This window comes from Meriones unguiculatus, chromosome 11 (assembly GCF_030254825.1).
Source record: "Meriones unguiculatus strain TT.TT164.6M chromosome 11, Bangor_MerUng_6.1, whole genome shotgun sequence".
NCBI lineage: Eukaryota > Metazoa > Chordata > Mammalia > Rodentia > Muridae > Meriones > Meriones unguiculatus.
Window position 1 is genome coordinate 30,537,863 of NC_083359.1, and position 23,277 is coordinate 30,561,139.

Below are 23,277 nucleotides of genomic sequence, written 5' to 3' on the forward strand. Positions count from 1 at the left end.
TCATCTGACCCTGGTTTATCAGGTATCTTCAGGACTAGCTGCAAAGTCCTCCTCTATGGCCTACCTCCCTCGGGGGAGGGGGGTAGTCAATGAGCCCACCATTGAGTTCATGTCAGAAATAGTCCCTGTTCCCCTTACTAGGGTACCCATTTGGATACTGAGCTACCATGGGGTACATCTGAGCAGAGGTTCTAGGTTATATCCATACATGGTCCTTAGCTGGAGAAACAGTCTCATAAAAGACCCCTGTGCCCAGATATATTTGGTCCTTGTGGAGCTCCTGCAATAAAATTTCTAATATTCTATTGCTATAAAAGTTACTTATATCACAACTTTTGAAACTAGAAATCATTAATTTACTATAACTCTTCATCTAGTTTTGGGACCTTGTAAGATTTTCTGCATCTAAGAAGGCATTTCAACTGTCATTATTTATTTATTTATTTTTAGGTAGCCAAGTTGCTGAGTCTTATAGTTTAGCTTTGCTATTATATATAAAACACACTAGATTGCTGCAGTTATTTGGAAACTTACAATCTGTTTTGTTTTATTTTGGTTTGTTTGGTTTTATTATTATTATTATTGTTATTGAAAATTTATTCTTCTTCCAAAGGCTACATCCCAAGCAGAGTTTCCTCTTCCTCCACTTCTTCTATCTGCCTCCTCCCTATCCCCTGGATTCACTAACCCCCTCTGTTTCCTCTCCAGAAAAGAACAGGCCTCCTAGAGATGACAGCCAAACAGGACAAAAAAAAAAAAAAAAAAAAGATACAGTAAGACAAGACAAAAGCTCTCTCACTGAAGCTGGACAAGGCAACTCAGTAGAGGGAGAAGAGTTTCAAGAGCAGGCAAGTGAGTCAGAGACACACCTGTTCCCAATGTTGAGAGTCGCAGAGAAATAACAAGCTAACAGCCGTAACATACATGCAAAGGACCTGGGGCAGACCCATACAGTCCTGGTGCTTGCCTCGTCAGTCTCTGTGAGCCAATGTGAGCTCCGCGTATTGGATTTGATGGGCCATTTCTCCTGGCGTCCTCATACTCTCTGACTCCTACAAATGTTCCTCCCCCTTTTCTTTGGGCTTCTTCATCTCCAAGAGGAGGGACCTGATGGAGAACTCCAATATCAACCTCTCTCCCATAATGTCTGGCTGGGGGTCTTGCACCCATTTTTATCTGATGGAAGAGGAGGCCTCTCTGATGGTGAATGGACAGGGCAACAATCTAGAAATCTTTAGCAGAGTATCGTTAAGAATCTTTTTGTTTGTTGGTTGGTTTGTTTGTTTTTGGTTCTAACCTAGGTCTCTGGGCCATAAGGTCTCAGGTTCCTGGCCCTCCAGGCAGTGTGTGGCTTTGGCCCCAAGTTAGAGCAAACATTGATTGACACTCCCACAACTTCTCGTGAGAACATTGCCCAGCTCATCTGTAGGCAGGACAGATTGTAGATCTTGGGTTTTGTGGCTGGGTTGTTGTCCAAGTTTCTTTTTTTTCCATGGCTTGCAGAGCACCTTCATACGATAAAGAAAGTAGAAGGTAAGATTGAAGGCTCCATGCAGGCACCAGCTCAAACATGGTAGGTTGAGGGAGGTTTGTTGATTATGTCCTCAGCAATATCAGTTTTTACAAAGCAACCTTCTGTGCTCGCATCAACCTCGGTTGTTTAGACATATCCACTGGACCTCCTTGGCTAAAAACTCAACTGAATGTAACCCATTTCCACTACTGGAAGCCCTGCCTGGCTACAAAGATGATCCGTTCTGACTCAGTATTCTATATTACTAGTGACCCATTAGCCCCCAATTCCAGCCTTCTCTCCAAATTCTCACCTTCTGTACCCCAGCATCTGATTCTTCCAAATCCCTTCTCCACCTAGCCCCAGTTCACCTACAGAATCTATTCTATTCCCCCTTTGCAAAGAAATCCATGCTTCGACCCTAGATCCTTTCTCTTTATCTAGCCTCTCTGAGTCTGCGGATTGTCGATTGATAATCTAATATCCACTTATAAGTGGATACATACCATACTTCTCTTTTTGGTTCTAGGTTACCTCACACAGGATTCTCTCTCTCTCTCTCTCTCTCTCTCTCTCTCTCTCTCTCTCTCTCTCTCTCCTGGCTTCATCCATTTGTCAGCAAATTCTATGAAGCCTTAAACAAACAAACAAAAACTGAAAACTACTTCATTGTGTAGATGAATCACATTTTTCTTTATCTGTTCTAAAGTTGAGGGACATATATGTCATTTCCAGTGTCTGGCTATTATGAATAAAGCTGAAATGAATGTAGTTGAACAAGTCTCCTTTTGGTGGGATGGAGTATTTTGGGGGCATATGTCCAAGAGTGGTATAGCTGGATCTTGACGTAGATTGAGTCACAATTACCTAAGGACACTCCATATTGATATCCAAATTAGCTGTAAAAGTTTGCAGGTCAGCCATTGAAGCAGGACATTCTCCCCAAGCATGGTTGGATACCATAAAAAGCTAAAATGATACGCTCAGGATGCGAGGCTAAGCACTGCACTCAGGGTCAGCCGCTTTGGACCCAGAGAAGAGCATGTCTGATTGCATGCGGGTTGATGCCCCAGGTCCCGCCTCTGAGAAAAAGGTATCGGACGGGTCTGATGCTCTTTGGGTGGATGACACCTAAATGAACATCTGTACAAAGTCCCAATTTATTTCTAATATCAGAGATCAGACCTCTACTCTTGCCTGATGCGTCTAAAACAAAAAGGGGGAACTGTAGAGAGCTGCGAAATGCTATGCCTTAAAGATGGAGCTGGTTTCCGCCTTCCACCTTCCCGATGGTGAGTGCTCTCTGTCACGAACAACTCCATATTTGGCTAAGGCCGAGGATCTGGCTTGCTTCCATGTATGTGGACCTATCTGCATTGCCCCCATGGCACGCCTGGGTTGGCTACCCAGAGGCTATTTAAGCTGTGGGCTGGCTTTCCCCGGGGTCCGAGGATTGTTCAAGGCTCCTGAATAAACTGCATTGAAAAAAAAAAAAAAAAGTTTGCAGGTCTACCAACAATGAAGGACGGTTCTCCTTGCTCCACACCTAGATCCTAGGATCTTCCTATTCCCCACTTGCAATGTCCTTGAACCTTTTGTGTAGAAGTTTCTTTACAGATCTAGCAACTGGGATCATGCACTGCATAGTCTGATTTTGTTTGCGTGTGGACCAGTTGTGTGCACTTATATGATAGTCTTCATCTGTTGTAAAGAGAACTCTTTTTTTTTTTAAGAGGGGCAGGAAATGCATATGTCTGTGGGTATACATATAAAACTTTAAAATCATGTCAGAGGTAATGTGAGTTGCAGAAGAACTGAAGAACTCAAGGGGGGGGTTGGAATGAGGAAAGATTGTGAAAAGATAGAGTAGCCATATATGAAATTCTCAAAAAAATTAAATTAAACAATGATTAAACAAAATAAAAACAGATAACATTAATATGATGATACAAAGTCAGTTTTCTATTAAATGGTCAAATATAATAAAATATTTTTTATTGAAAAAATAAATTTCCCAGGGTAAAACAACTAAGTTCAATGATAAATATGAATGAAAGAAGCATCAGATTGGTCTCACCCAATAAAAATAAAACATAAAGCACAAATAGAAAAAGAATGACTCTTGGATAACATCACAAAGCACTTAGCAAAATTGCAGTTTTAATAAAATGCCATTGAAAATTAGCATGATGATCACTAAGTGTGCTTTCCAACATTACAAGCATTGGAGAGTAGTGTGAAAGCCCCTTGGTTCAAGAAAATGAGATGAAAATGTTATTCTATATATGGTAGGGAGATTATCAATATTCAACTTTTTATCTTATAAAAAACACCAAAAAATTGATGATTAATAAATGTATACTTAACACTTCTAGAACAAAGCAAGCAATTATCTGGCAACTAACAAATTAATAATAATTTTTAAAAATGTATTCACATTAAGTAATACCAAGACATGGAATTTTCTGTCTTTAGCAACATTTTTTCCAACTTTACAGTTTTATTTTTATATTATTATTATTGTTGTTGTTTACAATTAATTCACCTTGTATCCCACTTGTAGCCCCTCCCTCATCTTCTTTCCCATACTTCCTCCCTTTTCCTCCCCTATACCCACCCCCTAGCCCACTGATAGAGGAAGTCTTTGTCCCCTACTGTCTGACCCTAACCAATCAGGTCCCATCAATACTGTCTGGATCCTCTTTGTCGAGGTCACCCCACCAGGGAGAAGTTACCAAGGAGCAGGCAACCAAGTTCATGACATTCGCTCAGCTATGTTCATAGCAGCCTTATTCCAGAATCTGGAAACAACCTAAATGTTCCTCAACCAAATAATGGATACAGAAATTGTGGTACATTTACACAATGGAATGCTACTCAGCTACCAAAAATAGCTGAAATCATGACATTTGCAAGCAAATGGAAGGAACTAGAAAAGATCCTGAGTGAGGTATCCCAGGAGCAAAAAGACACACATGGTATATACTCACTTATAAGTGGATAGTAGTCATATAATATAAATATAGGATAAACACACTAAAATCTACTGACCTAAAGAAGCTAAATAACAAGGAGGACCCTAGGGAATGTGCTTAACTCTCATGCAGAAGGGAAAATAGGATAGATACCTGAAGCTGTAGGAGAGAGGAAACAGGACTGGAGCCTACCACCGATATCCTCTAAAAGTTTCCACCAAGTAGGAGATTGAAGCAGATGCAGAGACTTACAGCCAAACTTTGGACATAAAGCAAGAGTCTTCTGGAAGAAGGGAGTTATAAAAGGATCCAGAGGGGACAAGAGCCCCACAAGAAGACCAACAAAGCCAAAAAAGCAGGGCCCAGGGAGGACTGCGGAGACTGATGGATTAACCAAAGACCATGCATGGAGTGGACCTAGACCCCTGCTCAGATGTAAATCATAGTTGTTTCCATAGTAAGGGGAGAAGAGACAGTTTTTATCTCTTAAAAACTTTTTAAGTTTTAAAAATATGAACCAGTGTTCTTTAAATATGAAAAAGAAATTGAGTATAAAAATTGAATGAAAAAATTTGGTTTTTTTTTCAGATAACATGAATGTATAGCTTGAAGCCTTAATTAATTAAAACCAAATAAATGTAGATAATAAAGACTTTGGTACAGTGACTGAGTAGCATAATTTACATAATCAAAAATAAATCCTTGGTAATTATAAAGTGACCAATTTTGTAGTGTACAATCTATTTCAGTAACATAGTTGGGTAAGAATGTTATCAATATTCCTGATATTGTGGTTTGTTTTTATTAAATGTTTACTTCTTTTTGTTTAATACAAAGTTATTTTGTGACATGAAATTGTGACATGCAGATTATCAGATTTTATAATAGATTGTCTTATTAATAAATTGATATTTTCATATGGTTGAGACTTATTTTCAAGAGTTTCATAATATATTAAAAAATATTAAAATATGCAAACTTTAAGCTGGGCCTAGTGAACAACCTTTTAATTCCAGCAACTCGGTGGCAGAGACAAATGCATTCAGCTGAGTTTGGGGCCAGCTTGTCCTGCATAGAGAATTCCAGAAAAGCTAGGGCTATGTAAAAAAAAAAAGATTTACAAGCTTTCGTTTTCTTTTTTTTAATTTAATTTTATTAATTGCACTTTATTCACTTTGTATCCCACCATAATTCCCTCCCTTCTTCACTCCCAGTCCCACCCTCCCTCCCCCTTCTTCACACATGCCCCTCTCCAAGTCCACTGATAAGGGAGGTCCTCCTCTCCTTCCTTCTGATCTTAGTCTATCAGATCACATCAGGAGTTGCTGCATTGTCATCTTCTGTGGCCTGGTAAGGCTGCTCCCCACTCAGGGGGAGGTGATCAAAGAGCAGGCCAATCAGACTATGTCAGAGGCAGTTTCTCTTCCCATTACTATGTAACCCACTTGGACATTAAACTGCCATGGGCTACATCTGTTCAGGGGTTCTAGGTTATCTCCATGCATGGTACTTGGTTGGAGTATGAGTCTCTTAGAAGACCCCTGTGTTCAAATTTTCTGGTTAGATTGCCTTCCTTGTGGGGTTCCTGTCCATTCCAGATCTTACTATTTCCCACTTCTTACATAAGATTACAAGCACTCTGCCCAACAATTGGCCATAAGTCTCAGTGTCTGCTTTGATAGTCTTCAGGGCAGAGCCTTTCAGAGGCCCTCTGTGGCAGGTTTCTAGAATTTTAGCTTTCTCTACAGAGGTTTTTCTCTGTTGTAAAGTATAATTATTAGTTTCCATTAAATATATCAAAATAATATATTAGCCTAAGCTTAAATTTTTTGAAATTTATTTCTTATGATTTTATTTCCAGAAATGTTTCAAATAAATCTATTATATTTAAGAAAATGCTATTTTCAAATAGCAATTATTTAAACATATACAAAGATATGTGAATGTATGTGAGCTTTAGAGATGATAGATTTGACTTATTTTCACAGGTATTTGTAATAGCACCGGGGATGATACAAACACCTGGCTAAGAATAAAATGCATATTAAAGGACTCTATGCAAAAAATGATTTTTAGGAAAGAAGTTTGTAGAAATGAGGGTATAGAATTAATATGTAGATGTTAAGGAAAAGTTATGAAAAGAAAGAAAGAAAGAAAAGAAAGAAACTAAAAAAGAAACAAAGAAAAGGGTGCTCGCTTCGGCAGCACATATACTAAAATTGGAACGATACAGAGAAGATTAGCATGGCCCCTGCGCAAGGATGACACGCAAATTTCATGAAGCGTTCCATATTTTTCCATGACAAAACTAAATTTACACAATATCTACACAGCAAACCATCCCTACAGAAGATACTAGAAGGAAAACTCCAATCCAATGAAAACAAATTCACCCAAGAAAACAGGGCATACAGATAATGTCCCAACAAAAATGAAAAGAAAACAAGCAATGAAACAGGGTTAGATCATCGACTCCATTACAAAAGGAACTAACATGCATTGGTCACTATTATGTATCAATATCAATGGACTCAACTCACCAATAAAAAGACACAGGCTAACAGAATGGTTAAGGAAACAGGATCCAACATTCTGTTGCATCCAAGAAACACACCTATGCAACAAAGACAAACACTACCTCAGAGTAAAGGGCTGGAGAACTGTTTTTCAAGCAAATGGTTCCAGAAAACAAGCTGGAGTAGCCATCCTAATATCTAATAAAATAGACTTTCAACCCAAGTTAATAAAAAAAGATAAGGAGGGCCACTATATTCTCATCAAAGGAAAAATCCACCAAGAGGACATTACAATCTTGAATATCTATGCCCCAAACACAAGAGCACCGACATTCGTAAATGAAACATTATTAAAGCTTAAATCATACATTGATCCTAATACCTTAATAGTGGGAGACTTCAACACTCCACTCTCACCAAGGGATAGATCAACTAGACAGACACCAAATAGGGAAATAAAAGCACTCACAGAATCCCTAAATCAAATGGACCTAATAGACGTCTACAGATCATTTCACCCAAACTCAAAAGAGTACACCTTCTTTTCAGCACCGCATGGAACCTTTTCCAAAATAGACCATATAGTGGGTCGCAAAGCAAGCCTCAACAGATACAAAAGGATTGAAATAATCCCTTGTATACTATCTGACCACCATGGACTAAAGCTAGACATCAACAACAACAGAAACAACAAAAAGCCGACACGCACATGGAAACTGAACAACTTACTACTCAATGACAGCTAGGTTAAGGAAGAAATAAAGAAAGAAATTAAAGACTTCCTAGAATTCAATGAAAAGGAAGGCACAACATACCCAAATTTATGGGACACATTGAAAGCAGTGCTCGGAGGAAAATTTATAGCACTAAGTGCCTGCAAGAAGAAATTCGTAACATCACATACAAACAACTTAATGGCCCAACTGAAAACCCTAGAAAAAAAAGAAGCAGATACACCCAAGAGGAGCAGACCACTGGAGATAATCAAACTAAGGGCTGAAATCAATCAACTAGAAACAAATAAAACTATCCAAAGAATCAATGAAACAAAAAGCTGGTTCTTTGAGAAAATCAACAAGATAGACAAACACTTAGCCAAACTAACTAAAAAGCAGAGAGAAACTATCCAGATCAGCAAAATCAGAAATGAAAATGGGGACATAACCACAGACATTGAGGAAATCCAAACAATTATTAGGTCATACTACAAAAGCCTATATGCCACAAAATTTGAGAATCTAAATGAAATGGATAATTTTCTTGAAAGATTCCATCTACCAAAACTAAGTCAAGATCAGGTAGAAAGACTGAATAGCCCTATATTTCCCAAGGAAATTGAAGCAGTCATTAACAGTCTCCCCTCCACAAAAAGCCCTGGACCAGATGGCTTCAGCGCAGAATTCTACAAGACCTTCAAAGAAGTGCTAACTCCAATTCTCCTCAAGCTATTCCACAAAATAGAAACAGAAGAAACACTACCAAACTCATTCTATGAAGCCACAGTCACCTTAATACCTAAACCACACAAAGACCCAACAAAAAAAGAGAACTTCAGGCCTATCTCTCTTATGAACATTGACGCAAAAATACTCAATAAAATACTTGCAAACCAAATCCAAGAACACATCAAAGATATCATCCACCACGATCAAGTAGGCTTCATCCCAGGCATGCAAGGGTGGTTCAACATATGGAAATCCATCAATGTAATCCACTACATAAACAAACTGAAGGAGAAAAACCACATGATCATCTCCTTAGATGCTGAAAAAGCATTTGACAGAGTCCAACATCCATTCATGTTTAAAGTCTTGGAGAGATCAGGGATACAAGGCACATACCTAAACATAGTAAAGGCAATATATAGCAAGCCTATAGCTAACATCAAACTCAATGGAGAGAAACTTAAATCAATCCCACTGAAATCAGGGACAAGGCTGTCCATTGTCCCCATATCTCTTCAACATAGTACTTGAAGTCCTAGCCAGAGCAATAAGACAACTAAAGGAGATCAAGGGGATACAAATCGGAAAGGAAGAGGTCAAAGTGTCACTATTTGCAGATGATAAGATAGTATACATGAGCGACCCCAAAAATTCAACCAGAGAACTCCTTCAGCTGATAAACACCTTCAGCAAAGTGGCAGGATACAAAATCAACTCAAAAAAATCAGAAGCCCTCCTATATACCAAAGACAAAAAGGCTGAGAAAGAAATTAGGGGAACAACACCCTTCACAATAGCCACTAATAACATAAAGTACCTTGATGTGATTCTAACCAAGCAAGTTAAAGACCTGTTTGAGAAAAACTTCAAGTCTCTGAAGAAAGAAATCGAAGAAGATATCAGAAGATGGAAAGATCTCCCATGCTCATGGATTGGTAGGATTAACATTGTGAAAATGGCCATACTGCCAAAAGCAATCTACAGATTCAATGCAATTCCCATCAAAATACCAACTCAATTCTTTACAGACCTTGAAAAAAAGATTCTCAGCTTCATATGGAGAAACAAAAAACCCAGAATCTCCAAAACGATCCTGTACGACAACAGATCATCTGGAGGTATCTCCATTCCTGATCTCAAGCTGTACTACAGGGCAACAGTAATAAAAACTGCATGGTATTGGCATAGAAACAGAAAGGAGGATCAATGGAACCACATAGAAGACCCAGAAATAAATCCACACACCTATGAATACTCGATATTCGACAAAGAAGCCAATTCCATTCAATGGAAAAAAGACAGCATCTTCAACAAATGGTGCTGGACCAACTGGATGTCTACATGCAGAAAAAATGAAAATAGATCCATATTTATCACCCTGCACAAAACTAAAGTCAAAGTGGATCAAGGACCTCAACATAAAATCAGATACCCTAAATCAAATGGAAAAAAAAGTGGGGAACAGCCTAGAACTCATTGGCACAAGAGACAACTTCCTGAACAGAACACCAACAGCACAGGCTCTAAGAGCAACAATCAATAAGTGGGACCTCATGAAACTGAAAAGTTTCTGTAAAGCAAAGGATACTGTCATCAAAACAAAACGACTGCCTACAGATTGGGAAAGAATCTTCACTAACCCTTTATCTGACAGAGGACTAATATCCAGTATATACAAAGAACTAAAGAAGCTGAAAAGCAGCAATCCAAGTAATCCAATTAAAAAATGGGGAACAGAGCTAAACAGAGAATTCTCGACAGAGGAATATCGAATGGCAGAAAAACACTTAAAGAAATGCTCATCCTCATTAGCCATCAGGGAAATGCAAATCAAAACGACCCTGAGATATCACCTTATACCCATCAGAATGGCCAAGATGAAAAACTCAAGCGATAACACATGCTGGAGAGGTTGTGGAGAAAGGGGAACCCTCCTCCACTGCTGGTGGGAATGTAAACTGGTACAACCACTCTGGAAAGCTATCTGGCGCTTCCTAAGACAAATAGGAATAGTGCTTCCTCCAGACCCAGCTATACCACTGCTAGGTATATACCCAAAGTTTGTTCAAGTACACAAAAAGGACACCTGCTCAACCATGTTTATAGCAGCTCTATTTGTAATGGCCAGAACCTGGAAACAATCCAGATGTCCATCAACGGTGGAATGGGTACAGAAATTGTGGTATTTTTATACAATGGAATACTACTCAGCAATCAAAAAAGGAGGAAATCATGAAATTTGCAGGCAAATGGTGGGATCTAGAAAAGATCATTCTGAGTGAAATATCCCAGAAGGAGAAAGACAAACATGGGATATACTCACTTATATAGACCTATAAGATATGATAAACATAATGAAATCTATACACCTAAAAAAGATAATCAATTGAGCGGACATGGGGTAAGATGATCAATCCTCATTTAGAAAGACAGATGGGATGTGCATTGAACGTATGACAGGAGTCTACTGAGTGCATCTGAAAGACTCTAACTAGCAGTGTTTTCAAAGCAAAGACTCATGACCAAACCTTTGGCAGAGTACAGGGAATCATAAGAAAGAAGGGGAGTTAGTCTGATGGGGAAAGGATAGGAGCTCCACAAGTATCAAATATATCTGGGCAAAGGGTCTTTTCTGAGACTGACATTCAACCAAGGACCATGTATAGATATAACCTAGAACCTCCACTCAGATGTAGCCTGTGGTAGCTCAGTAACCAATTGGTTTCCCAAAGTGAGGGGAACAGGGACTATTTCTAACAGGAACTCAATGACTGGCTCTTTGGTCTCCCCACCCCCGAAGGGAGGAGCAGTCCTGTTAGGCCACAGAGGAGGGCTTTGCAGCCAGTCCTGAAGATACCTGATAAAACAGGATCAGATGAATGGGGAGGAGGTCCCCCCATCAGTGGACTTGGAAAGGGGCACGGTGGAGATGAGGGAGGGAGGGAGGGACTGGGAGGGAATGAGGGATCGGGACACGGCTGGGATACAGAGTTAATAAAATGTAACTGATAAAAAAAAAATTAAAAAAAAAGAAACAAAGAAAAGGAAGAAACCCTGGTCTGCTAGGTATCAAAGAAATAGTAGAGATGGTCATACCACAGCTACCAAGAATAAGTGTGTGGTCGAAATTAAAACCAGAAGAGATGAAGTTCTGAGTAGGTGAGGTCATGCAGTCTTTGTCTTTGTTGTACAAAACCACAATAGAAATTTCAACACAGTAGTGACTTAATCTTCTATATTTTTAAGACTAACATAATTATAGTATTTTTTCTTTCCCTTTGTGTTTTTCAAACTCTCCCATTTACCCCTCCCCCTTTCCTTCAGAATCATTATCCTTTTTTCCCAGTAACTTTTTACATATATATATATAATATATATATTCCTAAATATAACTTGTTTAGACATATAATATTATTTGCATTTTATAAAGAATAATTGCTCTGTTATATCTGATTACATTGTTTTATCTTCACATTATGCTGATTTAGGATTTTAAATATTGAATTCTGTCTTTTGCATCAAACTATTGTGGGTGACAGAATATAAAGAAAAATGCCATTTAATCAATATTGACTTATGTAGTTGTTGCCCTAATGAGTCTGATTAGAGACTCTGCATTTTTTTTTTTGTTTATTTTCATATATCTCCATTGATCACTGGTCTTTGAATTGTTAAATTGAAGTTTTGTGCTCTTTCCCCTTATTTCCCATGACAGTGTGTAAGAACAAACATTTTAAATAGACTATCTGAAGTCTGAAGCCTTTATATGATGCATTAAAACTCAGCCATAAGCTCTGAGTTATGAGGTGCAATAATTAATTTCCTCATTTCTTCACATTTCCAGGCTGGTAAATGTTAATCAATTCCTGCTGTTTTAGAGGTCAGACATTTAAATGTTAGAAATAATATCCATAAGGAAATACATTTATTGATATTTAAGCTATTGAAAACAAAAGGATAGAGTGAGAAACCATTGAGCATAAAACTAAATTAAATTTACTTTATATCTTCAAAGAACTGATCTCTACAACTGCCATGAGAATAAATATCACTTAATAAAGCTTCAGGTTTTCATTTCATGGTTTTGCCTGTCTCCTACCATGTTTATTGAAGAGTGTCAGCATTTATTTACTCTTAGTTACTTTGGAGTTGTACATAAGCATGTACATTAACAGGTATTTTCTTATTGCATTATCCCTGTATTCCTCAATTGTCTATTAAGCACCTGATTTGTGCAAGATGCTTTATAAGTATGTGCTAAGGGACAAAACTGTCTTCATGAAAGACAGCTCATACAAGATAATTAAAACAAGAGAGTCTAATTTGTATGGTGTTTTACAAAGTGATGATAGCTGTGTATAGAAAGAAAGTTGAAGTTCATTGATCAGAGTTAGAGAGTCTCAGAGTGTGGGAAGAAAAGAACAAGGGCAAGGTCATATCAAGAAAGATACACAAAATGAAGAAGGTAATGCATTGGATTGTCAACTGGACAATAGAACACATTTGGAATCAACTAGGAGATGTATTTCTGAGCATGCCTGTGAGAGTATTTTGATTAGGATATCTCAAATGGGATGACATACTTTAGCTGTGGGAGGGGCTACTCCTTGAACATGTAAGATGGAGGTATGGAGTGATAGTAATCATTGCTCTCCGCTCTCTCTTTTGGGTGTGATATAACCAGATGTTTCAAGTTCCTGCTGCCTTTACTTCCCTTATGTGGTACACTGTACCATTCATCTGTGAATCCAAACATTTTTCCCATGTAAGTTGCTTTTGACAGGACATTTTCTTTTTTCTTTTTCTTCCTCTTTTATTACTCCTTCGAGAATTTTGTATAATGCATTTTTTAATTTTTTATTTAACTTTTATTAATTACACTTTATTCATTTTGTATCCCCCCATAAACCCCTCCCTCCTCCCCTCCCGATCCCACCCTTCCTCACCTTTCTGTATGCATGCCCCTTCCCAAGTCCACTGATAAGGGAGGTCCTCCTCTCCTTCTTTCTGATCTTGGTCTATCAGTTCTCATCAGAAGTGCTGCATTGTCATCTTCTGTGGCCTGGTAAGGCTGCTCTCCCCTCAGGGGGAGGTGATCAAAGAGCAGGCCAATCAGATTATGGCAGAGGCAGTCCCTCTTCCCATTATTATGTAACCCACTTGGACACTGAACTGCCATGGGCTACATCTGTGCAGGGGTTCTAGGTTATCTCCATGAATAGTCCTTGGTTGGAGTATGAGTCTCTGGGAAGTTCCCTGTGTTCAAATTTTCTTGTTCTGTTGCTCTCCTCGTGGAGACCCTGTCCTCTCCAGCTCTTGCTATTTCCCACTTCTTACCTAAAATTCCATTCATTTTAATATGGCAACAAAGAAACAAACTCTGATGATGATATTGAATGAAATTCTGAAGACACTGAATCAGAAATCACTCAGACATCTGGTGTGTTGCCTGGAAGGAAAAGAAGGGATGATTAGGGAAGAGTGTGGTTTGTGAACACATATAACTAGAAGACAATTGAAATGGGAAATAAGAACTCATTTTTTAAACTTCTTTTTTCTTTAGTTTTATTTATTTTTTCCTTTTTTATTATGTAATTATTTTTATTTTTATTAATTATTCACTTTGTTTATTCAGTTTATTCACTTTGTACTCCCCCTATACCTACCTCTATACCTACCTCCCTTCTCTCCTCCCAATCCAATCCTCCCTCTTCCCCATCCCTGTCCCTTTCCCAGTCCACTGTAAAGGGAGGTCCTCCTCCCCTTCCCTCTGATCCAAGTCTATCAGTTCTCATCAGGAATGGCTGCATTGTCTTCTTCTGTGGCCTGGTAAGGCTGCTCCCTCCTCAGGGGAAGATACCAAAGATCAGGCCAATCAGTTCATGTCAGAGACAGTCCCTATCCCCATTACTATGGAACACACTTAGATACTGAACTGCCATCCTGAACTTTTTCTTTTTTAATAAGGAACCCTAAACCTTATCACACTGTGATACTATTATCCTGTGAGACTATTACAAACAATTCCTGTTACAATGCAAGTGCTCTATTATTAGGTCCTGTCAGCATGCCAGAATGTAATAATGAATATCATTCTCCTCTCCCTCTATGTTCATTTGACAGACATATTATTCTCCCTCTTTCTCTTTGTGCTCAAATGAAGCAAGCACATATGTGTTTTTAGCTCACTTCTTATTCTGTCATTTTTTTTTTTATTTCCAGCCACTTCCTTAATATAACTCTATTACAGTTAGTATAAAAGTGTCCTTCAACGGCTTATGTTTTGAATGCCTTGGCTTCAACTTTGTAGCATGATTCTGAAAATGTGTGGAGCCTTTAGAAGTTGAGGTCAAGATAAGTGAAGTGATTTTCTAGATGTGAGAATTGAAGATTATACCCTCCCCTGGTTCCTGTCATCCCTACTTCAGGGTCCACTTCAGGTCCACCATATGAAGAGTCAATGAGATACACTCCTGTCACTGAATGTTGGCATCCCTTCCTACTTTTATGAACCGAATACTTTGTTAGTGTGAAACAAAATAAGTCCTTTCTCCTTTGAGTAGCTTCTTTCAGAATTGATGGTCAAAGAAATGAAGAAAGTATCTAATTCAAACCTCTACAACTATTGTCAGCAAATATAGCCATTCCTCTCTTTCTGGATTCAAACTGACACTGGTTACCTTAATCTTTGTGTTGCTCAGTATGTAATTCTGAATAGGTCCCAACAACATAAAATTTAAAAGGCAACCAAGATTGGTTGCTTGCTTTTTGATCACCTCCCTCTGGTGAGGTGATCTTACTAGGCCACAGAGAAAGAGGATCCAGAATCCAGACAGTCCTGATTAAATCTGATAGGCTAGAGTCAGATACTAAGATAGGAGGACCTCCCCTATCAGTGAACTAAGGGAGAGACATAGAGGGTGAAGAGAGAAAGAGGTTGGGAGGGTGAGGAGATGAGGAAGGGGTCTACAACTGGAATACAAAATGAATAAATTATAATAAATATAATAAAACTTTAAAAGTTATATTTCTTTTTAACCCTACACTCTTAGTAGCCATTCATTTACCTCTTATTTTCTTACCTGTTGCTTCTATGTTTGATATCTTTAAAACATTGATTTTGTATGTTAACATGCAAGGCAATGAGTTCTATTATGTTATTAAACACATATGCTTTATACTTAGCTCTTATTCACTTCACATGGCCTCTGCCCTTCCTTGTGTCTTCTCTCTCCATCTGACTGATTTATTCTTTCTGGTTTCTTATCAAATGTATTCCAATGCCTTCTCCTCTTTCCTTGTAATACCTACTCCATAGCTTTTTATGGTATTTCATCATCTTTAAGTAATATTTGACTAGTTAATTACTTTCCTTTCTCTCTCTTTAGATAGATAGATAGAGAGATAGAGAGAGAGAGAGAGAGAGAGAGAGAGAAAGAGAAAGAGAGAGAGAGAGCTAAAAAGAGAAGTAGAGATAGAGCAAGAGAATTTTTTTTTCCATTGGCTTGATTATATCTCTTAGCCCCTAGAACTTAGCTGTCAAACTTTACGGTTTGATTAATTCTACATAAAGTTACAACTGCGTATCTAAAGCAAGGTTTCCATTAAAGCACTTCATCTTGGAAATAATGTAAAATCTCCATAGGTTCACGATTGTCCCTAGCTCCTGCTAGGGATTGTGCTGGGATACTTTAGCACAATAAATGCTGTGTTAAGGAAGTCCTTCATGATTAATTAGAAAGAATAATGAAGTATATGGGGACATGGTGAAAGGGCCTGTCCTATATCCATGTGTCTTTTGCATTTTAAGCTATATGAACATAATAATTGCTGAAAAAATAAAGTAATTGCCCGTATTTTGAAATAATTGAAGCACGAAGCTCCAGATTCACTTGCATTCTAAACAAGTAATAAGTATGAATCCTTAATTCATTTCTTTCAAAACTGTTTTCATACATAGATGGAGAAACAATAGGGTCAGATACCGATGAAAACAGAAGCAAAAGCGAACCCTGCAAACACATTGCATTTGTGCTGTTAATTTTCCATCTCCCAATGTCCCACCATTTCCAGTTCTGCAGACCACTGTGACTAATTCCAGTAGTTACAAAATATCATAAACTGCTTCATTATTCGTCTTCTTTTGGTTATCCTTTAACCTTAATCAGTTTTTTTATTCTGCTTATCAATATGTGTGCAATGTCTTTCCACAATGTACATGCAGTGCATCTGGCAATCAATAATGGTCCATTTTTTTCTGTGCCAGTAAATAATCAAAATATTAAAAATAGGGAACTCCTTATTTGTCACACTTATTGTGTAATGCGTGCTCTGTTTTACTATGTTCTTTCTCATTTGCGTTGCTGACATTAGTTTGATTCTCTTAGCCCCCAGCATATGTCATTCAAACATAACCCTATTGTATAAGGACAAGGAGCACGTCCCATTCTTCACTGTGTCTTGTCACCCGCGACCGCTCCGCGAAAGAAAAGACTTTCCTCTTTGTCTTAATCCTCTTGCTTTCCGTTACCTTTTTCCTTCTGACTTCACACGTCAAATGCTTATCTACAATACTAAGATCTATTTCAAATAGCATCACCTTCAAAGTGCTTCCTCTTTTGTGATCAGATTTCTTTCACTGTACTATAGTCCCATTCCATGACCCTACCCATATGATAGCATCTACATCCAATATTATGCTAAACGTTTTTCAAGACACGCCTTTTCCAAAAGAGTGTTTGAAATTGGTCGAAAAGGTAGTTTATCACTAGAGGTATTTAAAACCACTTAAGTAGGTGGCTCGTTCCTGCAGGAAAGATGAGAAGGTGAGACTTTAAGATAAGATGCTTTGCTAATATTACTCACCTCATGTTTCCCAAATGTTTCAAATGTACCTATTTTTATGTTAAAGTTGACATTTATATTTCTATATAACACATTATTACCAAGACAATATAATGATTACTCTCACAGTATTAATTAAAACAAAAGTAGTGGAAGCTTTGAATTTCTAAATTTAATAGTTGTTTAAAGGTGAAACATAGCTTCTACTTAATAACTGTATTTTTCCGATTATCCACAAAAATATCCTCAAGCCATATAACAATTTTGATCGCCGAATAAAAATATTTTAAATAAGTAGAACATAAATAAAAAACAAACTTGTGTTGAGTTTTTTATGAGCTTTCCTTTCCCAGAAAAGTCTTTGATAACAATATTTAAGTTCTATTTTTTTAAAAAATATAAAACTAGAATTTGATCTCTACAGTAAGAGAGGTTTCATATTAGTTATAAATCCATGATCCCAAACTCACCTGTGGATGCATTTTCAATAAAATAATGCAAATGTTAAGAAATAGCACAATCAAAATGAGATATTTAGGGCCACGTGCATTGTAATCACAGGAGAATAATGCTGCATGGAGAATGATGTCTGAGAATTAGTTGTGTAAAGGGAACATGGTGTGATATAAGATGTGTGATGGTCTCTATCATCTTTGCCTATTCTTTCCTTCAAATTGGAAAAATACATGCTGAACCACGGGGGGAAATGAAATAACTCCTGTAGGGAGTTACAGACAATAACGTCGTGATATTTAAAATGGAACTATTTTAATATGTCATGGTTTTGACTTGCAGTGACATGACAATTCAAGTAAATTATCTTTGCATTATAAATATAATATTTATATATACTTAAAATCCTCCATTTCCTTCCTGAATGTCAAGAAAAATGTCTGAATATATGTCAGATAGCTGTAATTCCAGAATGACTTTATATTGTCCTTATTATATATATTTTAGGCCTACAGAGTAAAATCTGTACCAAATATGAGGATTTCTGGCACATTTATTTAAACTCCTTCAATAGGCATTTCTTTAAATAGTTATAAAGCTAGAAGAGAAGCATTTATAAGTATATGTTATTTTGAAATATCTTGGGGTGGTTGCTTTTTTTCTTTCAAACATTTATGAGGAAAATATGTAATCTTATCCTTAAAATAAATGCATATATTCTAATGAGTTCTATTCTTCATCAGTGTCTTTTCTGGGGAAACATGTTTGGAATGGGAGTCATTCTGAGTTAGACATAGTGCAAATATTCAAGAATGCAGAAGCACCATGGATTAGGGAGAAAAGTGACAAGTCATAAATTGAAGTGTCTTTCTTTCTTTCTTTCTCCTTTCTTTCTTTCTTTCTTTCTTTCTTTCTTTCTTTCTTTCTTTCTTTCTTCTTTCTTTCTTTCTTTCTTTTGTTTTTTTCTGAGAAAGAACTGAATAGACTTTCATGTGTTTGGAATAGTTTCAGGTAGAGGCGTTGCCTACTTTGGAAATTTAAAATTTTCCATGTCATATTGTTTTAACACTTAAGTTTCTTCTTAAAATAAAATTGAAATTCAATAAAACAAAGTATTAACAATAATAATGAAGGAACTCAGTACGTCTGATGAAAATAGTCTTAAATATTGAATGATATTATCCTTTGCTAATAAAATTATTTGGATTACTGTATACTAAGAAAAATACAGTTTGTAAATCATTAGGGTTGATGTGAACAATCTAAAAAAGGATATAAATTCATAACAAAATAATGTAAACTGAACCAGGAATTTGCCACTCATTTTTCACCCTTGGGACTCTTCCTCTTATTTGGTTGCTTAGTTCCACTTGATAAGAGGGCTTTTGCCTTGTCTTATTGTATCTTGATTTGTTCTGTTTGACTGTTGTCTCTTGGAGACTTTCTGTTTTCCAAAGAGGGAAAAGATGGGGAGTGTATCTGGAGGAGAGGCAAGGTGGAAGGGTTTAAATGGGAGAAGTAGGAGAGGAAAATGTGGTCATGTTTTCGAGAGAAGAATCTGTTTTCAATAACAAAAAAAAGGAAAAATAAGAATAAAGGACATCAAGGGAGCTGTGACAAACCAAATGAATGCTAGCAGAGAGACTATTTACTGTTCCTAAGAATTGTTAGTTAAGAAACAAGATATATTTAATGCATATCCTTTTAAATTACAAATATAACATCTCTCCTTCTAACATCCATTCTCCTGATATACAGAAATTTGTCATTTCAACATGGCACATAACAAAATAGAGCAATGTGTCAATTATCCAAACTGACATATTATATATAATATACTATTGTATATAACTCTGTGTGGTAAATCTGTTTACTAATCTATTTCACTATGTATATAGCCATGGTGTGGTTCAAATCAAAACATTTAGTGTTTCTACCTCTCTAAATGCTTAAAATCATAAATAATATATAATTATGTATATTTATGAAGTTCATTATATATCCAGGCATGGTGTCACATGCCTATAATCCCACTACTCTGGGAGACAGAGGCAGATGGATAACTGGGGTGGATTGGTGGGAAGTGGGGCTCCCTTTTACTGAGGAGCAGGGTAGGGAGGATAGGGAGAAGAGGCAGGGAGGGTGGGACCAGGAGGAGAGGAAGGAGTGGGCTACAATGAGGATATAAAATGAATAAATATTCTTTTTTAAAAAAAGGTGAGTAGATAGGGAGGTCCTCCTCCCCTTCCATCTGACCCTATCAGTAGACCTGGAAAGGAGCAGGGAGAAGATGAGGGAGGGAGAAAAGGTAGGATTGAGAGGGAATGAAGGAGGGGGCTATGGCTGGTATACAAAGTAAATAAACTGTGATTAATATAAAAATAATAATGATAATTAATAAACAAAGATGAGCAGAGTTTCTTACCTAGCTACCTTTTCATAACCTCATCTAGACAGAATTAATAAGGTAGTATGTAGCAAAATCAAGCAGACACAGTTTTCAGTATGATTATTACACAGCAAAAGGGAATTGTTCAGAAACACTGATCCAATTTCGCTACCATAAGTAACAATGAAACATGCAAGTTTTCTATGTGAGATTGTTCAGTAGATGAGGAATTATAAAATGCTTTGACATGCACAAAATAGTCTATGTCTATGGTCAATTATTCCTGGAAATGGCATTTTTAATTCTCAACTCTTTCAGTATTGTGAAAGCTGGTGAAAAATAGATCTTTTTATATATTTTTACTTTGGCCACATTGCTTGGGCTCTTTTAAGTTAGCTGTTATCAATAGGAGACATATTTAATGTTCCACAAAATTAGAACCCAAAATGTTTATTTTTATTTTATTTTATTTTGTTTTTCTTATTAGTTACATTTTGTTAACTCTGTATCCTAGCTGTATCCCACTCCCTCATTCCCTCCACAATCCCACCCTCACTCCCTCATCTCCTCCCTGCCCCTTTCCAAGTCCACTGATAGGGAAGGACCCTTTCATATGACTCTGTTTTGTCAGATATTTTCAGGACTGGCTGCAAAGTCCTCCTCTGTGGCCTAACAGTGCTACTCCTCCCTTGGGAGGTGGGGAAGTCAAAGAGCCAGCCTTTGAGTTCCTGTTAGAAATAGTCCTTGTTCCCCTTACTATGGAAAACCAATTGATTACTGAGCTATCACGGGTCACATCTGAGCAGAGGTTCTAGGTTTTATCCTCTCATGGTCTTTGGTTGAGTGTCCATCTCAGAAAAGACCCTGTGCCCAGATATGTTTGGTCCTTTTGGAGCTCCTATCCTTTCCCCATCATACTAACTCCCCTTCTTTCATATGATTCCCTGTACTTTGCCAAAGGTTTGGTTATGAGTTTTAGTATCTTCTTTGAAACATTGCTATGTAGAGTCTTTCAGACGCCTTCTGCGGTAGACTCCTGTCATACATTCAATGCACATCCCATTTGTCTTTCTAAATGAGGATTGATCATCTTACCTCGTGTCTGCTTTCTTGATTATCTTCTTTAGGTGTATAGATTTCATTATGTTTATCATATCTTGTAGGTCTATATAAGCCAGTATATACCATGTTTGTCTTTCTCCTTATGAGATACTTCACTCAGAATGATCTTTTCTAGATCCTACCATTTGCCTGCAAGTTTCATGATTTCCTCTTTTTTGATTGCTGAGTAGCTTTATTTGTAATAGCCAGAACCTGGAAACAACCCAGATGTCCATCAACAGAGGAATGGATACAGAAATTGTGGTATTTTTACACAATGGAATACTACTCAGCGACCAAAAAGGTTTTAAATGAACTAAAGAATCATTTATTAGGCTTTCTTGTGAGTGAGAATTTTGAATATTTGAGCACACATAACTTGTATGTGGTCCAAACTTAATGTCTAAAGTGCAGTAAGGCAGGTCTTTGGCTAACAGTTTAAGAAATGAGAGCGATAATTTTAAATAAGAAGGGATCTCAGTGCAATGGTACAGGACAGAAGGAAATAATATGATTCCTGAATCACAGTGCTTCTGCAGTTTCACAGTGATGGTAGAGCTAAATGTAAAATATCTGATTTCAATTGCAAAACAAAATCTCTTTAACATGTCTTCTGGAGAGGTATCACAGAATCAAATGTAGATAAAGAAAGGCACTTTAAGGCTAATGTAGACAGTTATAAAGGAGTAAAGTTACAGGTTGCCAAAAACCATTCTTTGAGTGAATCTTCTAAGGGCTGTGAGTTTAGGACTATTTATTACTTTCTATATAATCAGATTATATTGCTAAGTGTTCAATAATATGACCACATTGGTCTAATTTTTTTTCTCACCTTTTTGGGGCAAAATCTTAAAAAGTCACTCAGCTTGTCTGTGGCTCAATCTTCTTCACCATAAAGTGGGAAAAGGATATCTTTCTTATACAGTTAGTAAAAGTTTAAATGTGTTAGTATTTATGAGAATGTTTAGGCATGTGCTAGGCACTTCAACTCAGAGTACTAGTATATAGCACTGCGCATGCTCATACAGAGTGACTAAGGAATGATTACTCCAGTTGAAAATGCCACAGATATGCACATTTAAGAAATACTAGGAGTCTAAGAAAGCGCCAGATTGATTTCCAGAGTGGCTGTACAAGTTTACATTCCCACCAGCAATGGAATAGGGTTCCCCTTCCTCCACAACCACTCCAGTATGTATTGTTACTTGACCTTTTTTTTTATCTTAGCCATTCTGATGGGTATAAGGTGGAATCTCAGTGTCATTTTGAATTGCATTTTTTGGATGACTAAGAACATTAAATATTTCTTTTAGTGTTTCTCTGCCATTTGATATTTCTCTGTGGAGAATTCTTTGTTTAGCTCTGCACCCCATTTTTAATTGGATTACTTGGTTTGTTGATGTTTAATTTCTTGAGTTCTTTACATATTAACCCTCTGTCAGAAGGAGGGTTGGTGAAGATCTTTCCCTTAGGTAGGCAGTAATTTCGTTCTGATGACAGTGTCCTTTGCTTTACAGCTTTTCACTTTCCTAAGGTCCCGTTTTTTGATTGTTGATCTTAGAGCCAGTGCTGTTTCAGAAAATTAGGAATAGTGCTACCTTAAGATCCAACTATACCACACCTGGGAATATATCTAAAAGATGCTCAACCATACAACAAGGACATTTGTTCAACTATGTTCATAGCAGCTTTATTCATAATAGCCAGAATCTGGAAACAACTTAGATGTTCCTCAACTGAGAAATGGATAAAGAAATTGTGGTACATTTACACAGCAACTAAAAATGAGGAAATCATGAAATTTTCAGGCAAATGGATGGAAATAGAAAAGATCATCCTGAGTGATGTAACCCAGAAGCAGAAATACACACATGATATTTAATCACTTATAAGTGGATATTAGCCATGTAATATAGGATAAACATACTAAAATCTATAGTCCCAAAGAAGCTAAACAACAAGGAGGACCCTAGAGAAGATGCTTAATCCTTATTCAGAAGAGCAAACAGAATAGATATCGGAAGTCAGAGAAGACAGAGAG

The 23,277-nt window shown here is 37.2% G+C and overlaps 1 long non-coding RNA gene and 1 other non-coding gene across 2 annotated transcripts in view; both read left to right on the forward strand.

The window, feature by feature from the left end:
• LOC132646521 (uncharacterized) overlaps window positions 1–23,277 on the forward strand; it is a 613,231-nt gene that overhangs the window by 211,914 nt on the left and 378,040 nt on the right. The window lies entirely within an intron of this gene.
• Window positions 6,678–6,785, forward strand: LOC132646639 (U6 spliceosomal RNA). The gene has a single exon (XR_009584888.1). It is a non-coding gene; the product is annotated as a U6 spliceosomal RNA (small nuclear RNA).